The sequence below is a fragment of the Loxodonta africana genome, chromosome 10 (genome assembly GCF_030014295.1).
Source record: "Loxodonta africana isolate mLoxAfr1 chromosome 10, mLoxAfr1.hap2, whole genome shotgun sequence".
NCBI lineage: Eukaryota > Metazoa > Chordata > Mammalia > Proboscidea > Elephantidae > Loxodonta > Loxodonta africana.
The window spans coordinates 8,143,919-8,168,139 of record NC_087351.1 but is presented as its reverse complement, the minus strand read 5'-3'; the positions used below and the strand labels follow the sequence as shown (position 1 = coordinate 8,168,139).

Below are 24,221 nucleotides of genomic sequence, written 5' to 3'. Positions count from 1 at the left end.
TAGGAGGGTACAGAGGGTTGGAAACTGGCAAAATTGTCACGAAAGGATAGACAGGAAGGGCTGATTCATTAGGGGGAGAGTAAGTGGGAGTATGGAATAATGTGTATATAAGCTTATATGTGACAGACTGACTTGATTTGTAAATGTTCACTTAAAGCTCAATAAAAATTATTAATAAAAATGTAATTGATTATTTAAAGCAAAAATAATACCAATATATTGGGGGTTTTATAACAGATATATAAATAAAATGTGTGGCAAGGATAGCAAAAGGCTAGAGAGGAGAAACACATGTATACTACTGTTAACAGTCGTGTACATACAGATAGATTATGTATATGTGTGTATATATATAAGTATATACATATATATGCATATGTGTGTCTTAAAGGTGTATACTTTAAGCCCTAGAGAAGCCACTATAAAAAGGAGATATAGTTAATGAACCAACAGAGAACATAAAGTAGAATAATTTTAATTATATTCAGTTAATCCAAAAGAAAAAAAAACACAAAAGAAAGCAGGAAAAAAAAAGAAAAAGGAATAAAGAATAGATGGAACACACAGAAAAGACATAGCAAGATGGTAGATTTAAACCCAATGATATCAATAATCACATTGAATATAAATAGCCAAGTAAAGACAAGAACAAGATCCAAGATATGCTGTCTACAAGAAATTTAAAAAGGATTTAAGATATGCAATACATATTCCCTGATCACAATTAAATCAAATTAGGAATCACTAACGGATACCTGGAGAATCCTCAGGTATGTAGGAACTAAATAACACAATTCTCCATTAGAACTTCATTCGGGAAGGGTGTTAGGCGTTGCACAGACCTCCGTTGTAACACATGCGTTAGTTTCTTCAATCCTACTTTCATTCTTCTATCATTCACACATATTCACTAATCACCTGCTCTGTGCTTTATACCATACTGGTGTTAGGTGCCATTAAGTCAGCTCCAACTCCTAGTGGCTCTGTGTACAACAGAACGAAACACTGCCTGGTCCTACGCCATGTTCACATGGTTGCTATGTTTGAGCCCATTATTTTAGCCACCGTGTCAATCCATCTCCATAAGAGTCTTCCTCCTTTTTTTTGCTGACCCTTTACCAAGCATGATGTCCTTCTTCAAGGACTGGTCCCTCCTGGTAACGTGTCCAAAGTACATAAGACTGAGTCTCACCATCCTCACTTTTAAGGAATTTATGACTGTACCTCTTCCAAGACAAATTTGTTTGTTCTTTTGGCAGTCCATAGTATATTCAATATTCTTCACCAACACCATAATTCAAAGACATCAATTCTTTGGTCTTATTCATTGTCCAGCTTGTGCATGCATGTGAGGTGATTGAAAATACCATGGCTTGGGTCAGGTACACCTTAACCAAACCAAAACCCATTGCCATTGAATCAGTTCTGACTCACAGCAACCCTATAGGACAGAGTAGAACTGCTCTGTAGGGTTTCCAAGGAGTGGGGTGGCAGATTCAAACCGCTGACCTTTTGGTTAGCAGTCGAGCTCTTAGCCGCTGTGCGATCAGGTCTCCCAGGCACATCTTAGCCCCTCAAAATGACATCTTTGTTTTCTAACAATTAAAGAAGTCTTTTGCAGCAGATTTGCCCAATGCAATAATGGGTCCTTTGACTTCTTATCTGCTGCTTCCATGGGCATTGATTTGTGGAGACAAGTAAAATGAAAGTATTGATAACTTCAATATTTTCTCCACTTATCATGATGTTGCTTATAGGTCCAGTTGTGAGGATTTTTGTTTTCTTTATGTTGAGTAGTAATCCATAATGAAGGCTATAGCCTTTGATCTTCATCAGAAAGTGCTTCAAACCCCCTTTACTTTCAGCAAGCAAGGTTGTGTCATCTGCATATCTCAGGTTGTTAATGAGTCTTCCTCCAGTCCAGCATTCTTGATATGGTCTAGCTTCTCAGATTATTTACTCAACGTATAGATTAAATATGTACTGTAAAAGGATACAACCCAGATGCACACCTTTCCTGATTTTAAACCACACAGTGTCACTTTTTTCTGTTTGAATGACTGCCTTTTGGTCAAAGTTCAGGTTCCTCATGAGCACAGGTAAGTGTTCTGGTATTCAAATTCTTCCTGATGTTATCCACAATTTGTTATGATCTGTACAGTCAGATGCCTTTTTATGGTCAACAAAACACAGGTAAACATCTTATTGGTGTTCTCTGCTTTCAGCCAGGATCCATCTGTTATCAGCAATGATATCCCTCACTCCATGTCCTTTTTTTGAATCTGGCTTGAAACTCGCTCTGTCAATATACTGCTGCAGACTTAAAAATTATCTTCAGCAAAATTTTACTCGCATGTGATATTAATGATGTTGTTTGATAATTTCACGTTCTATTAGGTCACCGAAACCCTGGTGGCGTAGTGGTTAAGTGCTACGGATGCTAACCAAAGGGTCGGCAGTTTGAATCCGCCAGGCGCTCCTTGAAAACTCTCTGGGGCAGTTCTACTCTGTCCTATAGGGTCGCTATGAGTCGGAATCGACTCGATGGCACTGGGTTTGTTTGTTTGTTTTTTTGGTTTTTGGTTAGATTACCTTTCTTTGGAATGGGCACAAATATACTTCTAGTCAGTTGGCCAGGTAGTGGTCTTGCAAATTTCTTGGCACAGACAAGTGAATGCTTTCAGCGTTGCATCCATTTGTAGAAACATTCTCAATTGGTATTCACTAATTCCTGGAGCCTTGTGTTTCTCCAGTGTCTTCGGTGCAACTTGGACTCCTTGCTTCAATACCACCAGTTCTTGACCATATGTTACCTCCTGAAATGGCTGAACATAGGCCAATTCTTTTTGGTACTGTGACTCTGTGTATTTCTTCCATTTTCTTTTTATACTTCATGCATCATTCAATATTTTGCCTAGAGGGTCCTTTAATATTGCAACTCAAGGCTTGACTTTTTTCTTCAGTTTTTTTCAGCTTGAGAAATTCTGAGTGTTTTCTTCTCTTGTGTTTTTCTAACTCTAGGTCTTTGTACATTTCATTATTATACTTTACTTTGTCTTCTCAAGCTGTGCTTTGAAATCTTCTGTCCAGCTCTTCTACATCATCATTTCTTCCTTTTGGTTTAGCTGCTCTACATTCAAGAACAATTTTCGAAATCTCTTCTGACATCCATTTTGGTCTCTCTTTCCTGTCTTTTTAATGATCTTTTGCTTTCTTCATGTATGATATCCTTGATGTCATTCCACAACTCATCTGGTCTTTGGTCATTAGTGTTCAATGTGTCAAATCTATTCCTGAGATGGTCTCTGAATTCAGGTGGGATATACTCAAGATCACTTTGGCTCTCGTGGACTTATTTCTCTTCAGCTTCAGCTTGAACTTGCACAAAAGCAATTGATGATCAGTTCTGCAGTCAGCCCTGGCCTTGCTCTGATTGATGATATCAAGCTTTTCCACAGATGTAATTGATTTGATTCCTGTGTATTCCATCTGGCAAGGTCCACATGTATAGTTCCCATCTATGTTGTTGAAAAAAGATATTTCCGATGAACATATCATTGGTCTTGCAAAATTTTGTCATGCAATGTCCAGCATCATTTCTATCACCAAGGCCATATTTTCCAACTATTGAACTTCTTTGTTTCCAACTTTTGCATTCCAATCCCCAGTAATTATCAATGAATTTTGACTGGATGTTTGACCAATTTCAGACTCCAGAAGTTGGTAAAAATCTTGAATTTCTTTACCTTTGGCATTAGTGGTTAGAACATAAATTTGAATAATAGTCATATTAACTGGTCTTCTTTGTTGGCATGTGGGTATTATTCTATCACTGATAGCATTGTATTTCAGGATAGACCTTGAAATGTCCTTTTTGCTGATGAACGTGATGCCATTCTTCTTCTATTTGACATTCCCGGTGCAGTGGGCCATATGATTGTCTGATTCAAAATGGCCAGTACCAGTATATTTCAGCTCATTAAAGCCTAGGATATCTATCTTCAAGTGTTCCATTTCATTTTTAACAACTTCCAATTTTCGTAGATTCATACCTTATACGATCCATGTTCCAATTGCTAATGAATATTTGCAGCTGTTTCTTCTCATTTTGAATTGTACCACATCAGCAAATGAAGGTCCCAAAAGCTTTATTTCGTTCCATACATGTCCTCTACTTTGAGGAGGCAGCTCTTCCCCAACCTGAGGGGCTCATCTTCTGCCACTGTATTAGACAACGTTCCACTGCTATTCATAAGGTTTTTGCTAGCCAGTTTTTTCAGAAGTAGATTGTCAGGTCCTTCTTCTCAGTCTGTCTTAGTCTGGAAGCTCTGCTGAAACGTGTCCACCATGGGTGACCCTCTTGGCATTTAAAATACTGATGGCATAGCTTCCAGCATTACAGCAACACACAAGCCACCACAGTACGACAAGCTGACAGAAGAGTGGTGGTACACCATACTAGGCATTGAATAAATAAGTCAGTAAACCAGACATGTAAGATCACTAGTTTTTTTTTGGAAATTTATATTCTAAGGAAGACAGAATAAATACAGTGTGAAAACAAATAAGTGAAATATATAGTTTTAGATTGTGATAAATGGTACAAGGGATGGTGTGATAGAGCAGTGTGATGGGGTAGGAGAGCTAAGTTAGCTGGGATGGCCAGAAAAGGCTTTGAGACATGAATGGAAGCATCCAGCCATGGAAAGGTCAGTTCACACTGATCGAGGCAGAGGGATCAGTGAGCCCAGAGCAGGGTTTCTCAACCTTGGCAGCACTGACATTTTGTTGTGGGGTAGCTGCCCTGTGCACTGGAGAATGTTTAGCAGCATCCCTAGTATCTGCCCACCAGATGCCAGTAGCAACCCTCGGTTGTGACAATCAAAAATGTCCCCAGACATTGCCAAATGTCCCCTAGGGGACAAAATAGCTTGAGTACTAGTCTAGTAGACTGTAGGAGACGAACCACATCAGAGGAAGACAAGAGCAATGCAGGTTAATAAATGAGGCACTGGGTTATCAGAAACAAAGTCAAAGTGGCAGGCAGGGGCCAGGTGTCAGTAGGTTTAATTCCAAGTATAGTGGGAAGCCCCTAGAGGGGTTCAGACAGAATAGTGATGCAATCCAGCTTTACGTGAGAAAGACAGCTCTGTCTGCAGTATGGAGAAGGAATGCAGGAGAAAGGAGTGTGTGCAGGAGACCAGTTAGAAGGCGGACACTGTTGAGAGACGATGGTGGTTTGGACTCAGGAGGTAGCATTGAGAAGGAGAGAAGGGAATAGGTTTGGGATACACTTTGCAGATTGAGTCAACAGGATATGTGGATGGATTGGCTGTGGAGTGAAGGTACAGGCGGGATGAAAGAAAGAGGGGAATCAAGAATGACCTAGCTTGGCTTGGTACTGGGCACACAGTGATTTACTTAGCTGGAAAAGATTGAAAAGGGAACAGATGGGGTGAGGAGGGCTGAGGGTGGGAATCAAAATTTCTGTTTGTACTTCACTAAGTTTGAAATGCCTGTATACCTGTGGGGAGAAATATTTAAATTTTAAAAACTTTTGAAATAACCCAAAAGAAACAAGACATTTTCTCCCCTCTTCTCCCTGCAGCCTTCCACTTAAACCAATAAAAATTTTCTGGTGGAAATTCCATTACATTCTATTAAAAAGGATTTCGGATCTATGGCAATGCCAGAGATAACAATCTGGGGTGGGAATTGTAGTCCACTGCGTTCAGCATATACTGTATTTGGTTCTTCTGTCTCAATTTCCTACATAACACACTAACTCCCACACTGACCTTTTAAGCTCTCTGGATCCCTATATTCAAATCTCCAAGTCAGGGACTTTTAAAACCTCACACAGAGATTAAGAAAAATGTCTATTTCCGATATTTTGTTAAGACATAGTTAGGTGAGGTTAGTCTTCTAATTAGCCATCCCACAGGTGTGTTTCTTCATTTGCAGCCAAATGACACTCAACTATGAGAAGGAACTCTCCTGTGAAGTCCCAGAAATGATTTAGAATCTAATTTTTGCACCCAGGGAGCCCAATAAGAAGCCCAGGCTCATTACTGCTTATCAGAAATTACTTTTTGTCTCAAGTCCTTTTTTACCCTGAAAGGCCAATTTTGATAAGAAGGAGAGATGTGAGCCAATGAGAGGGGGAAATCATTGCACGCGGTGATCGATGAAGCTGGCTTAGCCAGGCTCATTTAGAGTTGCTGAGATGTCTTCCTGCTGCTGGTCAGATCTTACCAAATAACGAGTACCCTCCTCTAAATGTGTTCCAAATGACTGGAGGAAAATCGCCTGTCTGGAAACTTCGTCACGTGGCATGAGGACAGAGGACAGAAGGGACAAAGGCAGCTGAAACCAGATCTTTGTTAGTTTAAGGGGTTGTAGGCTTTTTCTTTTTCCCCCAGCTGTTTGTGCAGATAATATTGTCAGAGGGTGATGGGAGCATTGAAACATAATGGAAATATACCATAATTTTTATTTAAGCCTTGCTGGGGTCATCGAACTGTGCAAACAACAAATTCCATTTTGGTAATTTTTGGGGGGGTAAATGTTGCAAATAAGTATCAAAAGTGTTTATTACCAATAAGTATCTTAACATGCAACAGTAGATGTAATTATCTTCTGAAACTACTGTTTACTATTTGCCCTAATCAGGCATACTCTGTCCTTTCCATGGCTCGCAAGACCCCACATGGTCAGCCTCCTGCCCGCTTCTCTTTCTGATTCTTTCCAACTGCTCCTACTCACTCACTCTGCTCCAGCTCTGCGGGCCACCTTACTGTCCCTTGAATAACCTCATTTCTTTCTTAGGAGCTTTGTTCTTGCCCTTCCCTCTGTCTGGACTGCTCTCCCTTGATCTTCACATAGCTGCCTTCGTTCAATTCTTAGATCAAATGTGACCTTCTCAGGGCAGTCTCCAGTGACCACAGCATGTAAAATAACTGCACTTCTACTTCACTGTCCCCAACAGCTACTGTCCATCTCGTTACTCCATCAGCTTTTCTACGTAGCAGGTACCTCACGGTCTGAAATTACCTCTGTGAATTGGGCTACTTGCTCATTATCTGTCTCCTCCCAACCATCAGGCCACACCACACACACATATACACATGCACACAGGCACACACACATGCACACACACTTGAATGTAAGCCCTGTGAAGGCACAGATCTTGTACTTTTTATTTTTTTACCCACTGTATCTGCAGTACCTGAAACATCACCTGGTTTAAAGTAGGCATTCTACATTTAGCCAAATGATTAAGTTGGATCTGATAGATCCAAGAATCTGAGATATGTCTGTCAGATGTGATAATCTTCAGAAAGTATTAAAGATGGCACGGAATGAGAGTCTCCCATTAAAATTTATTAGAGTAATAATAAGGTTGTTGTTAGGTGTCATCGAGTCGGTTCCGACTCATAGCGACCCTATGCACAACAGAACGAAACACTGACCGGTCCTGCGCCATCCTTACAATCGTTGTTATGCTTGAGCTCATTGTTGCAGCCACTGTGTCAATCCACCTTGTTAACGGTCTTCCTCTTTTCCACTGACCCTGTACTCCACCAAGCATGATGTCCTTATCCAGGGACTCATCCCTCCTGACAACATGTCCAAAGTACGTAAGACGCAGTCTCGCCATCCTTGCCTCTAAGGAGCATTCTGGCTGTACTTCTCCTAAGACAGATTTGTTCATTCTTTTGGCAGTCCACTGTATATTCAATATTCTTTGCCAACACCACAATTCAAAGGCGTCAATTCTTCGGTCTTCCTTATTCATTGTCCACCTTTCACATGCATAGGATGTGATTGAAAATACCATGGCTTGGGTCAGGCACACCTCAGTCCTCAAAGTGACATCTTTGCTCTTCAACACTTTAAAAAGGTCCTTTGCAGCAGATTTCCCCAATGCAATGCATCTTTTGATTTCTTGACTGCTGCTTCCATGGCTGTTGATTGTGGATCTAAGTGAAATGAAATCCTTGACAACTTCAATTTTTTCTCTGTTTATCATGATGTTACTCGTTGGTCCAGTTGTGAGGATTTTTGTTTTCTTTATGTTGAGGTGTAATCCATACTGAAGGCTGTGGTTTTTGATCTTCATTAGTAAGTGCTTCAAGTCCTCTTCACTTTCAGCAAGCAAGGTTGTGTCATCTGCATAACACAGGTTGTTAATGAGTCTTCCTCCAATTCTGATGCCCCTTTTTTCTTCATATAGTTCAGCTTCACTTATTATTTGTTCAGCATACAGATTAAATAGGTATGGTGAAAGAATACAACCCTGACACACACCTTTCCTGACTTTAAACCAATCAGTATCCCCTTGTTCTGTCACAACTGCCTCTTGATCTATGTAAAGGTTCCTCGTGAGCACACTTAAGTGTTCTGGAATTCCCATTCTTCACAGTGTTACCCATAGTTTGTTATGACCCACACAGTCAAATGCCTTTGCATAGTCAATAAAACACAGGTAAACATCCTTCTGGTATTCTCTGCTTTTAGCCAGGATCCATCTGACATCAGCAATGATATTCCTGGTTCCATGATCTCTTCTGAAACTGGCCTGAATTTCTGGCAGTTCCCTGTTGACATACTGCTGCAGTCGTTTTTGAATGATCTTCAGCAAAATTTTACTTGCGTGTGATATTAGTGATATTTTTCTATAATTTCCACATTCAGTTGTATCGCTTTTCTTGGGAATAAGCATAAATATGGATCTCTTTTTCCAGTCAGTTGGCCAGGAAGCTGTCTTCCATATTTCTTGGCATAGACGAGTGAGCACCTCCAGCTCTTCATCTGTTTGTTGAAACATCTCAATTGATATTCCATCAATTCCTGGAGCCTTGTTTTTCACCAATGCCTTCAGAGCAGCTTGGACTTCTTCCTCAGTACCATCGGTTCCTGATCATATGCCACCTCTTGAAATGGTTGAACACTGACTAATTCTTTTTCGGTATAATAACTCTGTGTATTCCTTCCATCTTCTTTTGATGCTTCCTGCATTGTTTAATATTTTCCCCATGGAATCCTTCACTATTGCAACTCAAGGCTTGAATTTTTTCTTCAGTTCTTTCAGCTTGAGAAATGCCAAGCATGTTCTTCCCTTTTGGTTTTCCATCTCCGGCTCGTTGCACATGTCATTATAATACTTTACTTTGTCTTCTCAAGAGGCCCTTTGAAATCTTCTGTTCAGTTCTTTTACTTCATCAATTCTTCCTTTTGCTCTAGCTGCTCAATGCTCAAGAGCAAGTTTCAGAATCTCCTCTGATATCCATCTTGGTCTTTTCTTTCTTCCGTGTCTTTTCAGTGACCTCTTGCTTTCTTCATGGACGATGTCCTTGATGTCATTCCACAACTCATCTGGTCTTCGGTCACTAGTGTTCAATGCATCAAATCTATTCTCCAGGTGGTCTCTAAATTCAAGGACCTATTTTGGCTCTTGTGGACTTGCTCTGATTTTCTTCAGTTTCAGCTTGAACTTGCATTATGACCCGGCCCCTGGCCTTGTTCTGACTAATGATATTGAGCTTTTCCATCGTCTCTTTCCACAGATGTAGTCAATCTGATTTCTGTGTGTTCCATCTGGCGAGGTCCATGTGTATAGTCGCCGTTAATGTTGGTGAAAGAAAGTATTTGCAATGAAGAAGTCGTTGGTCTTGCAAAATTCTATCATTCAATCTATGGCATTGTTTCTATCACCAAGGCCATATTTTCCAACTATTGATCCTTCTTCTTTGTTTCCAGCTTTTGCATTCCAATCACCAGTAATTATCAATGCATCTTGATTGCATGTTCGATCAATTTCAGGCGTAGCACCTGATAAAAATCTTCTATTTCTTCATCTTTGGCCCTAGTGGTTGGTGTGTAAATTTGAATAATAGTCGTATTAACTGGTCTTCCTTGTAGGTGTATGGATAGTATCCTATCACTGACAGTATTGTACTTTAGGATAGATCTTGAAACGTTCTTTTGACAATGAATGCAACACCATTCCTCTTTGAGTCGTCATTCCCAGCATAGCAGACTATATGATTGCCTGATTCAAAAATGGCCAATACCAGTCCCTTTCAGCTCACTAATGCCTAGGATATCGATGTTTATTCATTCCATTTCATTTTTGATGATTTCCAGTTTTCCTAGATTCATACTTTATACATTCCAGGTTCCGATTATTAATGGATGTTTGCAGCTGTTTCTTCTCAGTTTGAGTCATGCCACATCAACAAATGAAGGTCCCGAAAGCTTTACTCCATCCACGTCATTTAGATCGACTCTACTTTGAGGAGGCAGCTCTTCCTCAGTCATCTTTTGAGTGCCTTCTAACCTGGGGGGCTCATCTTCCAGCACTATATCAGACAGTGTTCCATTGCTATTCATAAGGTTTTCACTGGCTAATGCTTTTCAGAAGTAGACTGCTCGGTCCTTTTTCCTAGTCTGCCTTAGTCCGGAAGCTCAGCCGAAGCCTGTCCTCCATGGGTGACCCTACTGGTATCTGAATACCGGTGGCATAGCTTCCAGCTTCATAGCAACACACAAGCCCCCACAGTACAACAAACCTGTAAATAAATTCTTATTGATAAAGAGAGGCGTACAGGATGTTGGGAATAAAGCTTCTTCCCGGGACTTTGTTTTCTGCTGTTGCATGAGTCCCTGCTTGGAATGGAAGACCTGGTGGTCACATGTCAATTTCAGGGGGGGCGGTGATCTGGATGAACTAAGGTCAATAGAAATACACAATCAGTCCTGAAGGGATGAACCCTTAAGGCTAGAACTTCCACTTGGAGGACACAGTTTTTAAATATCTGATGCATTTATGTGTTTATTTGTATATTCACATACTTAGATGGAAGAAAACGCTACAGAGGTGCACTGCCTTCTGTCAATATGTAGGAGATGGGATCCCACCATATGAGCAAGCTAGTCCTGTGCATTACCAGAGTGCAGGCAAAGTCCAGAAAGGCACAATTTGGTTATTCTACATAGTCGTTGTTTTGGCCTTTGACGTCCATCTAGCATGATTTGTTTTAAATGTTGATACTGCCAGGGAGCTTTTTCCAGCCCACTCCAGCATACGTTTTCACCACTCTCTGACATCCTGTGGCAATTATTGATAATTATGTCCTACCTTGTGCTATTTTTGTTGTCTTGAACAGTTACTTGGGCTTCTCCTTTTTTCGATTGTTCCGGATATTATTTAAAATTTAAGGCATATGGCTCATCTAACCAACTGGATTTTCAAGGCAGAAGTCATGTTTTAAACCTTTTTTTTTTTTTTTTTGGTAATTCCACAGCCCTGGCATTGTGCCTTACGTAGCCCCAAAGCACTGCATGTGTTGACTGACTAGGGGGTTAATGCCTCATCCAAATGCCCTGCTCCTGAAGGCTGACTCACCCATCTTAGCCGTCCACTTCTCAGGTGGGAGGGATATAGGTGTTTTAGAGGAAACTGAAGCTCTGTCTTACAGTCGCTGTGCGTATTGATCTGAAGCAATGCTCTTGCTACCGTGGACATAAACATGTTTCTTGTTTCTCTGGCATCAGAGATTAAATCACTGATGGTAATGAACTAGAGCAAAAACTACCAAGTTCTTCAGGTTTGCAGATAAAATGAAAGCACATTAGTTGTGGTGGTTTGTTGTTATTTTTTTTCTTCCCTGTTTCTGTGCGCCATAGAAAACTGTGATTACGCCATTTACAATGAATAGATAAAAGACCTTCCTTTTTTATTATCGAGGTTAGGTAAGGTGCAGTAGTTTTATCTCTTGTAAAAATTACTTAATTTACCCTTGGTAGAGAGGGGAGGTGGAAGTAAAGCTAAAAGCTGTTCTTCAGTAACCAGACTTTGTGGCCTTGCATGTTCATGGTCCAGCTTGTAATTCATTAAATCCCTTAGCTAAAAGAGATGGCATTTAAAGGGGCACGTGGATGGAAAGAAAATGTCTGACCATAGAGAAGTGTAGTTACAAAACCAATTCAATAATGAGCTTGGATTGTGGGAAGGATTTTTTTTTAAAAAAAAAAAAAAAAAAAACAGGAAAGAATCTTCAGTAAAGAAATAAGGATACCTCAGATTTCAAAAGGGATAGTAACAATGCAGTTTAGCAGTAACAGAAACAACCAGGATCTAAATCTAATTAGTTTTTCATTTTAGTATAAGATTTCCAATTGCAACCTGAGTTATGTGGTATACTCTGTATAGGGCTTGTAATCTTTCCCTGGAAATATTGTTCAAGTTATTCACCTTGAAAAACCAAAACCCATTGCCATTGAGTGGATTCCAACTCATAGTGACCCTATAGGACAGAGTAGAACTGCCCCACAGGGTTTGCAAGGAGCGGTTGGTGCACTCGAACTGCCAACCATTTGGTTAGCAGGTGAGCTCTTAACCACTGTACCACCATGCCTCAGAGATCCCAAGATATCCAACCTGGCCCTTCATGGTTATCCAGATACTCACATCCTTTTGCTCACAATTCAAAACATTTGTTTCCATAAACTCTTTCCTAATCATCCATTCATAACAAGTTCTCATGACTCAGCACCCATGGCCCTTATTGCTTATGTGTCTCATTTAAATTTTAATGTGTCCCTATTAAGTTATTAAGGAAAATATGTTGAAAGAGCAAATTTCCTTAAACCTCTTCAGTGTATTTCCAAATAGAAGACGGTGGTGACTGTGCAGATGGTAAGTGAGGATCTTGTCAGGCCTGAGATCTCTGTGGCCACAGCATACACATGGCGTATACCTGGGCGGCATCCCAGTAGAGCCCAAACAGCACAGATTTTAAAGTCGGGCAGACCTACTCTTGACACTTGTCTCCTCCCCTTCCTAGTTAATTGTGAGACTGTATTAGCTTCCTGTGTCTGCTGTGACAAATTTCCGCAAACTGGTCAGCTTAAAACAACAGAAATGTATTCTCTGATAGTTCTGTAGGCCAGATATCTGGAATCAGTATCACTGCGCTGGCCTCGGGTGTTGGCAGAGCTCTGTTCTCTTCAAAGGCTGTAGGGGAGAATCTGTTCCTACTTCAAGCTACTGGTGACTCCAGGTGTTGGCATCACTCCAGCCTCTGCTCCGTAAGCACACTGCCTCCTCCTCTCTGCGAGTCTGTCCCCAATCTCCCTCTGCCTGCTCCTATAAGGGCACATGTGGTTTTTATTTAGGCCCTCCTGGATAATTCAAGATAAGCTTCTCCTGTCAAGATGCTTAACTTAAACCCATCTTTTTCCATGTAGCATAATATTTACTCTTTTGCCATATAAGGTAATATCACAGGTTCCGAGGATTAGAATGTAGACAAACCTTTTGGGGGCCCACCATCAAACCCATTAACAGTGACCTTTGCAAGAGATTTCACTTGTTTTAGCGAGATAAAGACAATAACCTTTGATTGTCATGGCTGTTGGGAGAAATAAAGTGAAATATATTTTCTATGTAAAACATGTTTTCCCAAGTCCCAGAGGTGGTAGAAAGTTCTCTGGATGTGCCACCCTCTGTGACTGCAATATACTCAGCCCTGTAACCCCCATCTCCAGAGGTGCCCCATATGTGCTTATGAAGAAATGTGTGCAGCTCTCATGTGACATCTGCCTTTTCCCCCACCCTACTTCAGGTGCCTCTGGTGACAGCTGTCATCTCTCCTTCACACTAAGCCACTGCCACCAGTGGTAGGCCCATGGCGAGGCTCAGCCTCCTGACGCTCCTCGATCTGCCGGCATTGTTTTCTACAGCTGGGTCTGCTAGTCCCTGTTCTGAGACTGTGGTTGGGGGAGCTGCTGGTATGCTGCCATGATAGACCACATCTGCCACCACCGAGGTGTTTTCCACAAGCCCTCAAGGTGCCAAAGTTGTATTGTGTTCTTTGTAGTCGTCCACGTGCTCAAACCACCTTGCACCCCTTCCAAAGTGTAGGGGTGATCGAACTCTTTCTCTCCTTTATTAAAATACCTTCTTAATGGACAAGTGCCATACATATGAGTCCATGCAATGGTAGGTCAGAATGCAAATCGAAATAACAGTCCCATGGATTGCTCTACCCCACTGATATGTGAGGTGTTGTCATGGACCAAGTGGTTTGTCTGAATTAGTATCCTCTGAAGAGGCTCTTGGAAACTCTGGTGACATAGTGGTTAAGAGCTACAGCTGCTAACCAAAAGGTGGGCAGTTCGAATCCACCAGGTGCTCTTTGGAAACCCTATGGGGCAGTTCTACTCTGTCCTGGAGGGTCACTATTGTCAGGAACAACTTGATGGCAGCAGGTTTGGTGTTTTGTGTAAGAGGCTTTTAATTCCATCATGCAGATAGAAAACTCTATGAGCTTTTTGGTTATGTATGACTCCCAGCAATAATAGAGCTGAGATTCAAGCTGGAATACCACCATTCCTCCCTTCCTATACCTCCTGTCCCTCCCTGATCCCCTCCCCAACTCACAAACACACAAGTAAATATGCCTTGTACAGCACCTGGAATACAGTAGGTGCTCAATAAATTCAAGATCTTCTGTACTGTACCCACAGTACTTAGAACACATTAATTAGGTAGTTAATAAAGGCTCTTTGACTGATGAATATATGGATTTCTGTTATACAAGAAAAATTAAAATCTCCCTTATATAACTGTAATCACTTATACTTGGTTTATAACTTCAACCCTTTCCCGCTGCTAATTATCTGGTTATTAATAGTAAGTCCCTAAATATAGACCTTTGTACATGCACATGTGTTTGGACATGTTATCAGGTGAGGTCAGTCCCTGGAGAAGGACATCATGCTTGGTAAAGTAGAGGGTCAGCGAAAAAGAGGAAGACCCTTAACGAGGTGGATCGACACAGTGGCTGCAACAATGAGCTAACGCATAGCAATGATTGTGAGGATGGGGCGCAGGACCGGGCAGTGTTTTGTTCAATTGTGTGTAGGATCGCTGAGTCAGAGTTTACTCGAGAGCACTTAACAACGACAACAACCATGTGTGTAAATAATAGTTCACATGTCATTTATATGGGTTTATGTCATTTAAAATTCTTACCTCCTAGACACTTATTTTGCCGACTGGCCAACTGTGTTAAATTCTTTCATAACCCATGAAGTGGAAAGGTCCTTGACTATATGTTCTAAAGCAACTGAAGGGTCTTTCCAAGTCCAGCAGTCATATTTACCTAGTGATTTTCTCCATGGAGCTTCACATACTTTCTAAAAACAACAACAACAATACTTTCTAGATGCCCAAATATTACAACTTGCAACTTTTCATGGAGAAAAGATAGTTTCAACCCGTCTTATAAATAAGAACCTAAAGACCTAGAAAATTGTGACTTGCTCACACCTACCTAAATGGCCTGTGCTCTCCCTGCTATGAAGTTGTACCATTTCAGAAGTGGTGGGCCAAGTTCCCAAGCATTTATTGTCATTTATGTTTCATGGACCAGTAATCAGTCCCTACCCCTGAAGTCCTTGTGGACTGACACCCTCCAGGTCTGGCTGGAGCCAAGGGAATTAAGGCAATTATGATGTAAACGTGTTGGTATTTATGCTAATACTTGCTGGAAAATGAAGCCTGGAACAGGTGGATTGACATAAAGCCTTATATCCAGTGTGTTCTTGTTGAGTGTTTGAAGGCTGACAGTACAGAAAGATTGGCAAATTTGTGGGGAAAACAACTTGAAAATGTTTGTTCATTGGTAGATTTAGGAGGCGAAGGGATGGAAGAATAATAAGGCCATTACATGAGGGATAAGCTTGCAAGAGTCTATCTAGATACATGGGAAATGGGGATGGGGTTAGTTCTCTCTCTTCGTTGCCTCCCTTTTACATATTGTGGCATTTTCTGGGATTAGAGCGTGTTCTCTTTTCCTAAGAGAAAATTGGCGTAGCTCTTGAGCACCCTAGGTGTCTGTTTCTGTAGCATCTAAACAGCAGCATTGGTGCCATGTAAACAGCAGCATTGGTGCCACGTAACATGACCTTCTCTGCCTGCCGACGTAGGGAGTGGAAAGGAGCCAGACTTGAAGCCAGGAGACGGAGCTGCTGGTCTGAACTTCTCGCCCAGCTAGTTGTGTGATCTGGAAAAGCCCTCTGCATCTCTGGAGCTCAGTGTTTTTGCTCATAGGTAATATGCAAATAACACCAACAGGGCTGTTAAGAGGTGCAGGTGGGGTGATTAATGTAACAGCGCTTGCAGAGGCAGAGGCGTTACCCAGGTTGTGTAAGAGACTTGCACCCCTCTTCGTCACTTCCTGCACTAGACCCTACTGCCTGCTACTTGGAAACATAAAACAATCAAGGGTATCAGCAATTCCAGCCTCATTTCTAATTTAAATCATACATGATCCTACATCTGTGTGTGTCTGAGTGTGTATTTATATCTGTGTTTCTTCATTGTTGAAAACAGCAGTGGCCTGCCGACGGTGATTTTCGTCATTGGTGTCTTCCCATGATAGTAGGATTTGGCTTGAGGCAATAGCGTTAGTAGAAATGGAGGTTGCTTCAACCATTTCAATTAGGGAATAAAATGGTCTGGAGACAAGTGGCGGAAACCGTAAGTGCTAGCTCACTAAGGAGGCAAGCAGGATTATCAGACTCCTGGACCTGGAGTTAGTGAATGAAGGCCAGGATCTGAGAAGCAAGGCAACTCAACATGGCCCACACCCTACCAAGCTGCTAAACCTGGAAGAGGTAACTGCAGATACAAAGGCAGCTAAGCTGTGGGGACCATCTACTGATCACAGCTTGTTATTTTATTTCACTTGCTGTTGACAGGGTACATGTTATGGATTCAATTGGGTCCCCCAGAAATACGTGTTGTACATCCTAACCGGTATTCATTTTGGAATGGGTTTTCTTTGTTATGTTAATGAGTCAGTCTTGGTGTGGGGTGTGTCCCAAATTAGTCCCTTTTGAAATAGAAAAGAGCAGATTAAGTAAGCAAGCAAGGAAGCAGAGATGGGGGAAGATAGTGCCAGACCATGTGAAGATCACCAAGGAACTGAGGAGCAGAAGCTGAACAGAGATAAGAAAAGAAAGCCTTCTCCTATAGCTGCACCCTGAATTAGGACTTCTAACCTCCTAAACTGTGAGAAGAGGAGACTTGGTGGTGCAGTGGGTAAAGCACTCACCTGCTAACTGAAAGGTGGGTGATTCGAACCCACCAGCCTTCCCACCGGAGAATGTTGTAGCAGTCTGCTTCCATAAAGATTACAGCCTTGAAAACCCTATGGGTCAGTTCTACTCTGCCATATAGAGTCCCTATGAGCCTTGTTGGCAGTGGGTTCTGTTATAGCAGTACTAGATAACTAAGACGGTGATAAATATTAAACCAGAACTTTTTCTAGGTTAACTCCTCCAGCAGATATCGGGAAAGCACAGATCAGTTGTCAATACCCAATATCCAGCTTTGAAAGACCCAGATGAAATTATCCACCCTGGAGGACACTCAGGCCAGAGAGAGAAGTCCTAGCCTTGGACTGTATCCACTTCGCTTCACCAACACACAGGGCTGTCATTCAGGATAGTTCCCCACACAAACTCCCTAAACCCCAACCACCCTGTCCAAGATCCCGTGGCATTTTCTATATAGAAAAGTTCTAGATTTCCCATTCCCTCAACCCTTAAACTCTTGGGGTCTCTGGATGCAGAAAGTCTGTACTGCCAAATTCCTTACCGGTGTAGTGTTTTACCTGTATAGGTGAACAGCTCAGCTTTTCTGAACCCAGAGGTGTGCTGAGTGGGGCCTAGTGGGAGTTTTCTGCCTTGTAGCAAGGAGTGTTTTATCACTGACATGGCTGAAAATTGTCAGTACATGGTGATAGTAAACAGCAGATGAACTTTTAGTTAAATAAAACTAATAAAACAATAATAATTGTTTTTAAAGTTCCTCAGTCAATGTACTCCCTTACTGTCTGAACCTCAGGCAGCCTCCTACCCTGCATTCCTTGGAACGCCATTATCTGAACCCAAAGACTTTTGGACTATTGTTTTAAGTCTTTCTTTTTTGGGGGGGCGGGGTAGGGTGGGTTGGGGGGAGGATGTAAGGCGTGAAAATGGTTTTTAATTTTTTTCTTCTTTTTGACAAATTTTCTTAAGTGAAGACACTTAAGCCTATTCTGTTATATTTCGGTAGTATTCATGGAGTACTCTTATATCAAGGACTTGAACTAGATATTAGAATTATAATCATACAATGCAAGCCTTTTTCCGGACCCATCAGCAACTCAGATATCTAAACCTCTTCCAGATTCTCCAGAAACTATATTTCCTCATTTAATTAAAAAAAAAATGTTTACAAAGAACCTATTGTACTCCATACACTGTGCTAGATAGTAAACCGATTGCCACTGAGTCATGGTGATCCCATGTGTGTTAGACTTTTCAGAAGTAGGTTGCCAGGCCTTTCTTCCAAGGTGCCTCTGGTGGATTTGAACTTCCGACCTTTCAGTTAGCAGCCAACGTGTTAACCATTTATGCCACCCAGGGACTGTGTACTGGATATTAGAGACCAAGAAATGCTTGGCCCCTTTCTTCATGAAACTTACTCTTCCATGTATGGTTATCTCTCATTTAGATAGTTTTTCCCAGATTCACATTTACTTACTACCTTCATGATTTTTCCTGTATAGTATAGCAAAAGTGCTATTATTTACTTAAGATTTTCACTAAATTTGCTCCCTCTTAAGTTTAAAACCATTTTAAAAGGAAGCATTTCATCGCCACTCTACATAGGTAGGGGCCCTGGTGGCACAGTGGTTAAGCATCGGGCTGCTAACCAAATGGTCGGCAGTTTGAATCTACCAGCCGCTCGCTGGGAAACCCTATGGGGCAGTTCTGCTCTGTCCTATAGGGTCACTATGAGTAAGAATCGACTCAATGGCAACAGATTTTTGGTTTTATACCTAGGTAAGTGGAAACCCCTATGATTTGCCATAAATGTATGGCACATGAATATAAACACAGTGGGAACCAGGGCTTATAACTGGTTTGTTCTGTTTGACCCCCAGCTGAGAATTTGCTTTTGTACCCCAGATCTGTGGCTACCCAAGATCATTTTAGGTGGAACAAGGACATGGAATGAAGTGACGCTAAGGCACATAGTGGGAACCTCATTCCTTTTTCAGTAACTCTGATTAGTTCAAGGAAAAAATCTTATTTTGGCTAAAGTAGGTCTCTCACCCTTGCTACTCTGCCCATTTCAATTCCTATGAATACATGAGAATCACCTGGGGATCTTGTTAAACTATAAAGTCTGACTCAGTATATCTGGGATGGAAATACAGGTTCTCAGCAGAGGGTGGGACTGGAAGGAACAAGCCCTGATGGAAACAAAACCTATTATTAAATTTTCGTTAAATTTTGTTGCCTGCTAAGACCTAAGTTAATTGAAAATGGAGAGTAGCAAGGGTAAACACTTTCTTTAGCCAAAATAGGACTTTTTCCTTGAACTAATCAGAATTATTGAAATCCTTCACACGGTGAAATAAGGTTCCCATTCTGTGCCTTGGTGTTCCTTCATGCCATGTTCCTGTTCCACCTAACATGACCTCGTGTGCCCACAGTAACACGCATCTCATCTTTTCTAAGTTCCTGCGTGAGACTGTGTCCCGGGGGTATCAGTGGTTAATGTATTCAGCTGCTAACCAAAAGGTTGGAGGTTCAGGTCTACTCAGAGGCACCTTAGAACAAAGGCCTAGCAGCCTACTTCTGAAAAATCAGCCACTGAAAACCTTGGGAAGCATGGTTCCACTCTGACACCCATGGAGTCACCATGAGTCAGAATCGACTCCATGGCACCTGGTTTGGTACAAGGCTATACATTAGTTATGTGTGGAGAAAAGTTTTCAGTTGAAGACCTAGAATTTCTTAAACAAGCTGAAATTATGAGACTAATTCCAACTTATTTTCTCTTTCTTTAATAATCTTCAGACAATACCTTCTCACTGCATTCGTAGCTACCCCAGTATCTTTTTGTTAATTTGTTTTGTTTTTTTCTATTTGCTGTAGAATGCAGAGTCCTGGATCTCTTAGACACATACTGGCAGCCTGGAGCCTAGGGAAGCCCAAGACTCCTAACGGTAAGGCCTGAATCATTGCAATGGTGCCTCTTCAGCATAGTATGATGCTCCTATCTGATACACATTTGAACTCAGAAGATATAATTTTTTAGTGAAATATTTATAATCTAAGCTGAACTTCTGTCTTATACTGGCACCGTTGTTGCTGTTGTTAGGTGCTGTCCAGTTGGTTCTGACTCAGCGATCCTGTGTACAACAGAACGAAACACTGCCCCATCCAGCACCATCTTCATAATCGTTGTTATGCTTGAGCCCATTGTTGCAGCCACTGTGTCAGTCCATCTCATTGAGGGTCTTCCTTTTTTTTGCTGACCCTCTACTTTACCAAGCATAATGTCCTTCTCCAGAGACTGATCCTCCTCATAACATGTCCAAAGTATGTGGGACAAAGTCTCACCATCATTGCTTCTAAGGAGCATTCTGGCTATACTTTTTCCAAGACAGATTTGTTCGTTCTGCTTAACTAATTAGTCAGGTTGGGTTAGCTTTTCAGATTGGATCCTTGATTAAATACAGATCAAAATTCAAGTTTTTATTACTATATCTTAAACCCTCTTAACCAGTTTAAAAAACACATATACACAGACACGTGTATACACACACACACACACAAACATATATAGTTATTGAAAGAACACAATACGAGGAGAATAAAGATAAATGATAAAACCAAAGCTTCAAGCATACCATTTGGATAACCACTAGGTCAATTTGCTACATGCCATACACTGAAAATCCTTTACCATAGTGTTTCAATTTTAATCAATGTGAAGTGTGTTCTTTCAATAACAATATATATGTGTGTATGTGTGTATACACGTGTCTGTGTGTATATGTGTGTGTGTATGCGTATAGTTATTGAAAGAACACACTCATAGCAACCCTATAGGACAGAGTAGAACTGCCCCATAGAGTTTCCAAGGAGCATCTGGTAGATGCAAACTGCCAACCTTTTGGTTAGCAGCCATAGCACTTAACCACTACACCACCAGGGTTTATATATATATAGTTATTGAGAGAACACACTGTCAGAAATTCCCGTTACTATACATACATACATAACCCACCACTGCCGTCGAGTTGATTCTGACTCATAGCGACCCTATAAGACAGGGTAGAACTACCCCATAGAGTTTCCAAGGAGCACCCGCTGGATTTGAACTGCTGACCTCTTGGTTAGCAGCCGTAGCACTTAACCACTACTCCACCAGGGTTTCCACATACATACATACATATATATATATATATATATATATATATATATATATAAACTAAACCCATGCTGTCCAGTCAATTCCTACCCACAGCGACCTTATAGACAGAGTAGAACTGCTGCATAGAGTTTCCAAGGTGCAGCTGGTGGATTCGAACTGCTGACCTTTTGGTTAGCAGCCATAGCTTGCTATAGCTCTTAACCACTATGGCACCATATGTACACATATACACATACATATGTGTGTTTGTATGTGTATATATATATATATAGTCGCCAACTTACAATAGGGTTCCATTCCAACATTTCTGTTGTATGTCAGTTCTGATGTAAGTAGACTACCTCATTTTTTCTTTAGTTTTCATTATTGTTGACTTTTATTCTCAGGAGGAGCCCTGGTGGTGCTGTGGTTAAAGCGATTGACTGCTAACCAAGAGGTAAGCAGTTCAAAACCACCAGTGACTCCGTGGGAGAAAGATGTGGCAGTCTGCTTCTGTAGAGATTTACAGCCTTGGAAACCCTATGGGGTCACTATGAGTCATAATCACCTCGACGGCAATGGGTTTGGATTTTTATCATCAATATCTTTATAAATTATAACATCGAACATCTGTGAGTGAACATCTGAGAATGATAACATTGGCAAATGACACACTGCAACATTGCATCTCGTACATATTACTGACAAGAAGATGTACAATACAGAACAGAAACAGTTGGTCATAGTGCAGTTCGTCATGACTCCAACACATGATAAGCTGGGGACCACCTGCATAGTAATAATGGGGACTTCTGACAGGCAGTGGATGGGGCAGGGCAAGCTGTGTGGTGGATATAGAGGTAGATACCTCTGATTATGATCAAATGAGAAGAGAATGGCAACCAAGTGCCAAGGAAGGACTGTTGAGCGACTGGACATTTAACTGTTTTGCCTCATGAATATTTAAGGGAGCCACCAAGCAGTTCTACTCAAACCAGGACAGTGGTGTGGGCTGACTGAGTAACTGAACGCCTTCACAGATCCTGTGAGACACTGATGTGCTGTGATAGTCGCTGTGCCAAGATCATCGCTGGCTCTGTTAGAGCAGCTTTAAGTCTGATAATCCCTGTAAATGTCTCTCAAGATCCTACTGTTTTACATGCTACCCTCCCCACACAAAGATAGAACTTTTCTCTTAAGTCACTTTTTCTTAAATGATACTTCTCAAAATTAACTACTTGCTCAGACTTACAACTTGTTTGGTAATCGTCTGAGTTACCTAGTGCTGCTATAACAGAAATACCTAAAAGTGGATAGCTTTAACAAAGAGAAATTTATTCCCTCACAGTAAAGTAGGTTAAAAGTCCAAATTCAGGGCGTCAGCTCCAGGCGAAGTCTTTCTCTCTCTGTCGGCTCTGGAGGAAGGTCCTTGTCCTAAATTTTCCCATGGTCAAGAAGCTTCTCAGTCACAGGGACCCTGGGTCCAAAGGACACGCTCAGCTCCTGGTGCTGCTTTCTCGGTGTTATAGGTCCCCAACTCTCTACTTGCTTCCTTTTCCTTTTCTCTCTTGAGAGATAAACGGTGGTGCAGGCCACACCCCAGGGAAACTCCCTTTACGTTGGATCAGGGAGGTGACCTGAGCAAGATTGTTACATCCCACCCTAATCCTTTTAACCATAGGCAGAGATTATGATTTTAAACACATAGGAAAACCACAAAATGGAGGACAGCCACACATGGCCTGACCAAGATGACACGTATTTTGGGGGGACACAATTCAATCCATTACACTCCACCCCTTGGCCCCCAAAAATTCATGTCTTGCTACACATAAAACATAGTCACTCCATCATATCATAAGAGAAGTCTTAAATCAAGTCCAAGTCCAAAATCCAAAAATTCCTCTTCATTTGTGAAATCCAGAAACAAATTATCTGCTTCCAAAGTACAATTGCAGAACAAGCAGGAGGTAGACATTTCCATTACAAATGGGAGAAATTGGAGAGAAAGAAAGCATAACAGGCACCAAGCAAGTTAGCAGAACACATTACATTAGCTGTCAAGGCTTGAAAATAATCCTCTATTCTCTGAGACAATTTACACAATAGCCCTGCCCTCCAGATATGGGCCACACTCTCCGGATTCTGACTGGAGGCTTTAGGCACACCATTATCCTAGTCCATCTGAGTGGTGACTCCACCCTTAGAAACACCAGAGGCCATGGCTCCACCCTTTGAAACCCCAGAGGTCCTGGCCATACTTTTTGAGACTGAGGCAGCTCTGCTTCCTGTGTTCCTTGTCTCTTCAACTTCTGCTTCCTGGTTTCTTGGCCTCTCAGCTCATTGGGCCTCGTGCCCGCATCTGCCCTACTGGGGCAAGTGTTCCAAAGCTCTGTAGCTCCACCAATAAGTGCCTGGAGGCACCCCACTCCTCCAGGAAGCTCCTGCGCACAGACACTCAGCTCTCTTGCTCTGTGGGGTGGCTCCAGCACTGTCTGGTGCTGGTTTCCTGGTTCTGCTGCTGCCAGTTTGCTGCTGCCGCCGGTCCTCTGCTGCTGTTCCTCACCATCTGCACCTTCTCCAGTGGTAAGAGTTCTCCTCACTTCCTTCTGAGTCTTCTATTCATTCAGTTTCAAAACCACTTCTACATTTTAGGTTACCTGTTGGAGCAGCACTCCACTCTCTCGGTACCAAATTCTTTCTTAGTTATCTAGTGCTGCTATAATAGAAATACCTAAAAGTGGATCGCTTTTACAAAGGCAAATTTATTTCCTCACAGTAAAAAATAGTAGGCTAAAAATCCAAATTCAAGGTGTTGGCTCCAGGTGAAGGCTTTCTCTCTCTGTCAGCTCTGCAGGAAGGTCCTTGTCCTCAATCTTCCCCTGGTTGAGGAGCTTCTCGGGCACAGGGACCCTGTGTCCAAAGGATGCGTTCTGCTCCTGGTGCTGCT

The 24,221-nt window shown here is 41.7% G+C and overlaps 1 protein-coding gene across 1 annotated transcript in view; it reads left to right on the top strand.

Annotated features, from left to right (window-relative positions):
* The window catches only part of SEMA6D (semaphorin 6D), a 751,241-nt gene that overhangs the window by 325,127 nt on the left and 401,893 nt on the right, over positions 1–24,221 (top strand). The window contains exon 6 of the mRNA XM_064292008.1: positions 20,008–20,078. The gene's annotated coding sequence lies outside the window, so the exon portion shown is untranslated. The remainder of the gene's footprint in view (positions 1–20,007; positions 20,079–24,221) is intronic.